Here is a 6,767-nt window from a genome sequence, read left to right as displayed (position 1 = left end):
ATGCAAGAATTGTTAAATCAAACCCAAGAGTTGCTTGAAAAGGTTTTTATCCGACCGAGTGATTCGCCATGGGGCGCTCCGGTTTTATTTGTGATGAAGAAGGATGGTAGTATGTGGATGTGCATTGATTACCGGGAGTTGAATAAAGTGACGATCAAGAATCGTTATCCATTGCCTCGGATCGGCGATTTGTTTGACCAACTCCAAGGTGCGACGTATTTCTCAAAGATTGACCTACGGTCTGGCTATCACCAAATGCGGGTCCGTGAGGAAGATATTGAGAAAACAGCTTTTCAAACGCGTTATGGGCATTTTGAGTTTGTAGTTATGCCTTTTGGTCTTACGAATGCACCGGCGGCATTCATGGACCTTATGAACCGAGTGTGCCAACCTATGTTGGACAAGTCGGTGATTGTGTTCATTGACGACATACTAATCTATTCGAAAAGTATGAACGAACATGAACGTCATTTGCGTGAAGTATTGAAGATGTTACGAAAGGAGAAGTTGTATGCTAAGTTCTCCAAATGTGAATTTTGGCTAAGGAAGGTTCAATTCCTTGGCCATATTGTGAACAAAGACGGTATTCAAGTAGATCCGGGGAAGATTGAGACGGTGAAGAGTTGGAGACAACCGACTACCTACGAAGGTCCGAAGTTTTCTCGGATTGGCCGGTTATTATCGTTGGTTTATCCAAGACTTTTCTAAGATCGCTTCTTCATTGATGAAATTGACAAGGAAGAAAGCGAGGTTTAATTGGGAGAATGAGCAAGAAATTGCTTTTCAATTGCTAAAAGAGAAATTGTGTCAAGCTCCAGTGTTAGTGTTTCCGGAAGGAGTGGAAGACATGACTGTTTATTGTGATGCTTCGTTAAATGGGCTCGGGTGTGTTCTAATGCAAAGAGGTAAAGTCATCGCTTATGCCTCTCGACAATTAAAGGAACACGAAACGAGATATCCGACTCATGATCTTGAGTTGGCGGCGGTGGTACATGCGTTGAAAATTTGGCGCCACTACTTGTATGGTATCAAGAGTACGATTTATTCGGATCATAAGAGTTTGAAACATCTCTTTAATCAACGAGATTTAAATTATCTTCAACGTAGGTGGATGGACGTGGTGAAAGATTATGATTGTGAAATACTTTATCATCCGGGCAAGGCGAATGTGGTCGCGGATGCGTTAAGTCGAAAGAGTCATCACCCGGCGTTACGATTGGGATTGTTACGTATGATTATTACTAACGATTTTCTTGAAAAACTTGGTGTGATTCAAATAGAGGCTTACGTTTACAACAAGCATGCGGAACGAATTGTGGGGCAATCGGAATTCATTACTATGGGTTCGCGTCGTTTGTTGTCTTTTCAAGGAAGAGTGTGGGTGCCGAAGATGGGTGATTATCGACAAGTGCTACTTGATGAAGCACATAAGTCAAAATATTCCATTCACCCGGGCGCGACGAAAATGTACCTTGATTTAAGGAAAGATTATTGGTGGCCGGGCATGAAACGTGACGTTGTAAAGTATGTTGAGCAATGCGTCACGTGCTTGCAAGTTAAGGCCGAGCACCAAAAGCCGTATGGTAAGTTACAACCGTTAGAAATCCCGAAGTGGAAATGGGAGCACATTACCATGGATTTCATCACAAAGTTACCTAAAACGGCGAGAACCCAATTTGATTCAATTTGGGTGATAGTTGATCGATTGACGAAAAGTGCTTTGTTTCTTCCCATTCGGGAAGCGATATCGTCGAAGACCTTGGCTAAGTTGTTTATCAAGGAAGTCATCTCTCGACACGGAGTTCCTATATCTATTATTTTGGATCGAGATACTCGTTTTACATCTCGGTTTTGGGAAAAGTTTCATGAAGATATGGGTACGCAATTGAAATTGAGCACGGCGTATCATCCTCAAACGGATGATCAAACCGAACGTACGAATCAAACATTAGAGGATATGTTACGGGCGTGCATTATTGATTTTGGTGGTAGTTGGGATGAGCACTTGCCTTTGGTGGAATTCTCGTACAATAATAGTTATCATACTAGTATCGGGATGCCACCTTATGAGATGCTTTATGGGCGAAGGTGTCGAACTCCAATTTGTTGGGGTGAAGTGGGTCAAAAGGAAATCGGAAGTACCGATTTGGTTTTGGAGACGAATAACAAGATTGATATTATTCGGGATCACTTGAAGAAGGCTCAAGATAGGCAAAAGTCGTATGCCGATAAACGTAGACGAACGATCGAATTTCAAGAAGGTGACATGGTGATGCTTAAGGTTTCGCCATGGAAAGGTATTATTCGATTTCGAAAATGGGGAAAGTTAGCTCCTCGATTTATTGGGCCATTTAAGGTTTTAGCTCGTGTTGGTGAAGTCGCGTATCGTTTGGAATTACCCGAAGAGCTTGCGGGGATTCATAATACTTTCCATGTCTCCCATCTCCGTAAGTGTCTTGTGGATGATTCATCTTGGGTACCATTAGACAAAATTGAGCTAAACAACAAGTTAGAATATATTGAGGAGCCGATTGCCATACTCGATGAGAAGGTCAAAAGGTTGAGAAATAAAGAAGTGAGGACTTTTAAAGTTCAATGGCGTCGGAGTAAAGATTCCGAGTTTATGTGGGAGCCCGAAGAGTTCGTGTTGGTTTATCTTCCCTCTTGTCATGCGGCTTGGATCGTGAGGACGCGTTTCGATTCAAGTGGGGGAGAATTGTAAGACCCGAATATTTCCTTGTTCATATGTGTAATTAGGTTGAATGAATTGTGGGGTTTCTTTGTATATTTTAAAAAGAGAAAAGAATTCTGCCCAGGTTATCTGCGCGCCGCGCAGAATTATGGCGCGCCGCGCCATTACGGGCTGACAGCTCATCACTTGCTTTTAAATTAGATATTTTAAGGGCTTTTTGGTAAATTCACATGGGACCCGACTTTAAGGCTTGGGATCAGTTGTTGGAGTCTCATTTACTCCATTTCCATCTACCTTATCACTTTCCATTAAATCCTAGAGAGAGAGGAAGTTCTAGAGTGAGAGAGCTCCATTAAAGGAAGAAAGAGGTTGAATCGGGTCTTAGTGCGAGTTCTAAAGTCGTTCATCTAGTCGCTAGCTACGTTTTGGTGGTAGTGGTATGCTCTAATCTTGATTTCTTGGTTTTAATTTAATTAAGGGTTAGGGTTTGGGGTAAGTGATGAACTTAAAACCTATTTGTTGGTGAATTGGGTGTTTTGGGTGAATTTGGGTTATGTAGACTCAAAGATGACTAACTAGGGTTTTCAAAGTGTTAAATTGATGTTTATGAACTCAAATTAGTTAGTAAATTGCTAGCACACCTATATATGTGTAAATGGGTGATGTGTGGGTTAGTGGATGACCCGAATGGGTGTGTTGACCTTAAATTGGTCAAATGGGTCAAAATGGATCTAAGTTAGTTAATGTTTATGATTAATGCATAAACCTTGTGTTGAAGTGTGTTTTAAACATATCTTGGCTAATATTAGGGTTTTGGTGTGAGTTGACCCGATTTTTGGGTAAGTGTCCAAATGGGTCAAAATGACTCAGTAATGGTGAGTGTTGTGAGTTTGACCAACTTGAATGGTTGATTGATTATATGTACATTATAATAGGTGCGTTACCTTGAAGATTCAAGCTTAGTTTATTGATTCACCGAAGGCGTAAGGTGAGTGGAATAAGTATACATGTACATATATGATGTGCTTAATTGTAGAAATGGATATGTGTTGTCCAAGTTAGTGATATATGCGTTGTACGCTAACGGTTTTAAGAACGGATATATGTTTTCCAATTTAGTGTTATATGTGTTGTACACTAATGATTTATGAATGGATATGTGTTGTCCGATTTAGTGTTATATGTGTTGTACACTAACAATTTTATAAACGGATATGTGTTGTCCAAGGGTTAGTGATATATGTGTTGTGCACTAACGGTTGTTATGAACACCAATGGGAAATTTGAGTACTATTCCTTTTACGATTGGTTAACCATGGTTGTATGAATTGTGCATTAGCATATTTAATTATGAGCTATATGCTCTTGTTATTGCTATCTCAATGTGAATTGCGGTTATTGGTATATGCATAATGTTTTGCATGGTTGTCGAATTGCTAGCTTGTGTACGGTATTGTGTAAGTGTTTGCAAGTAGATATATTATATATGTATATGTATAATTATTGCATTCACTAAGCTTTGCTTACCCTCTCGTTGTTTACCTGTTTATAGGTTCGGTTGTAGACAAGGCTAAGGGCATTATTTTGGAGTAGAGTTCCCGCTTTGTTGATAGGGGATGCCTTTTTGGAAGTGTTGGCTTTTTGGAGTTTGACCGAGACTTGGGTAGTTTAACCCCAAACACCATGCTCGTTGAGTCGTTTGGCATTTAAACTTTTTGGTGGTCGAAACTCTCGTTATGTATTAAACTCGTTAAACGGCCGATGTGGGCCCCGCTTTGTAAAACTCATTTTATGTTTGAATCGTGTTAGTTTTACATGTTTGAATATGTGGTTAAAAGCGTTTTGTCTAATTATGTCGGGAAGTGGCCGATCTTTTTCGCAAAAATGGAAAAATGGGACAGACCGTTTTGACGCGCCGCGCCATTAGCTGAACAGAGAATTTTTTTTTTTTGTTATATTTTAAGCGGGTTCGATTGTGATTTGGTTTGGGTTGTTACAGATGAAGAGTTTGGTACGCTAGAATTTCTTAATCCTTTAAATCGTTCGTCTAAACTGATATTCACCGGACAAATCGAGTTCCACCATCCATATACTCCATCCCATAGGTCTTTTGCAAAAAAACCTAGTTTAGAAGTATGTGTTCCACGAGTTCCAAATCGCCATCACAAACCGGACATCTCGTCGAATGAAGATCAATAACAAGCGTCGGACATCTCATCACAATTTCGACTGATTTACGACGGACGAATATAAAATAATTAAAATGTTAATTACTATAGTTATGTTATATTTCAATTATATAATACATGTATACTTGATTTATATAATAAATGTATACTGGTAAAGTTGAAATTATAAATAATTATTTTGTTGATATTATAGACAATTTAATTGATGATGAGTCCGCCAATCTTTGTCTTGACGCTAAGAGCACATAGAGCGTGGTGACGCGTCAAACTCGTTATTCAATTGATGTACGTGCTTAAGGAACTTTGAAGGTACAAATGGTGGAGGTGGTTAAATCTTCGTGTTCCGGGTGGTATACGTTTATCAATAAGAAAAAAAAATCAACAATTAAAAAATGTAAAACTTTGAAAAACTGAAGTTCCTCTAAAGACTTTGAGTTGGAACATTGAGGGAACGTCAGTCAACCATTTTAGAATGTCTGGATCTCGAAATTCCCTGTATGGAACTTTACCTGGTGCTCTAAAATAACAGTTAAAAAGTCCGGTGTCGAGAGTTGACGTCTCAGTGGTGAATGATGTATCTACCACAACTTAGACAAAATTCAGCTTTCAGTCACTAATGAGCTAAAGCCACAATTAGAGCATTGGGAGTGGTGACTGAGGTCACTTAGCATGTCAGGCCTGACTTGTTGAGTCAGAAAAAGTGGGGAGTTGTGACCTATGTCACTGGGGCATGTCAGTTTTTATTTTTATTATTTTTAATGATTTTAAATATAACATAAATTAATAAAAATAACTTTCATTAAAAATAAAAAAAATTACATTTCCTAAGAAAATAAAAAAACATACGATTCCTAAAAATAAAAATAAAAAAACATTACGATTCCTAAAAAAAAAAAGAAAAACATTACCAACCTAAAATTAAAAATAAAAACATTACAAGTCCTAAAAATAAAAAAACAAACCGAAATTTCCTAAAAATTAACTCGTCCGATCGAGCCTTTCACGGGGTTTTAGGACTATTGTATCCCTCATCACTCTCGTCGTGCGGGTAGTGAGGACGTGGGCGGCGGATGAATTCTCGGGACCATATGTGGATACAATTCAAGTCGATAGACTCGTCGTTGAGTTTTGCTTTCCCGACTAGTTCTTCTCATTCTTGTTCAGTCGTGAGAAACTCAAAGGTTTGAGTTTCTGGAACAATGTACATAAATCCGAGGCCTCGAAGTCGACATGCTCTCGTATGTAGTTGAACAAACGCCCTATGTCCCACCCGTTAACGTCGAGGGACTTGAACGGAGTACATTGCGAGTTGGAATACGATTTCCAATCCTCGCTGAGCTCTCTACCGTGGTAAACATTCAATGAAATAATGCTTGAAGAATTCATTTTTATTTTATACACGTGTATTTAATTGAGAAGGGTTGAGAGTGTGTGTTTGGGTTGAGAAAATGATTGTATATATATAGATAAAAGTGGGGAAAGTGGAGATTAAAATAAAAATAAAAAATGCTGGCCGTTGAATTGCGTCGCCCCGGCGACTGATATCACCGAAACGAGCTGGAGCGACGGGGTGGGGGAGTGGGGTGACGTGCGACGGGGTGGGGGACGGGGTACCCGACGGACACCACTCCTGGTGCTCTTATGAGCGGCGTTAAACTAGTCAATACTTCCATGACCATGACTAAAAATCATTGTTAGTAGCCTAATCATAACATTATCAAAAAGGCACTAATCTTGATCCCCACCACATGAAATAATCCTATGAACTAGCTAGTTTGATGATTAATCATTATATGTGAACTTAAAAAAGACAAGCAACAAGTGGATAACAAAGTGGATTCTTCATCCCTCTTTTTGATTGTATAAAATGAATCACAAATAGGAGC

The sequence above is a fragment of the Rutidosis leptorrhynchoides genome, chromosome 6 (assembly GCF_046630445.1).
Source record: "Rutidosis leptorrhynchoides isolate AG116_Rl617_1_P2 chromosome 6, CSIRO_AGI_Rlap_v1, whole genome shotgun sequence".
Classification (NCBI taxonomy): domain Eukaryota; kingdom Viridiplantae; phylum Streptophyta; class Magnoliopsida; order Asterales; family Asteraceae; genus Rutidosis; species Rutidosis leptorrhynchoides.
The sequence above is the reverse complement of the archived record's forward strand: the minus strand, read 5'-3'. Positions refer to the sequence as shown.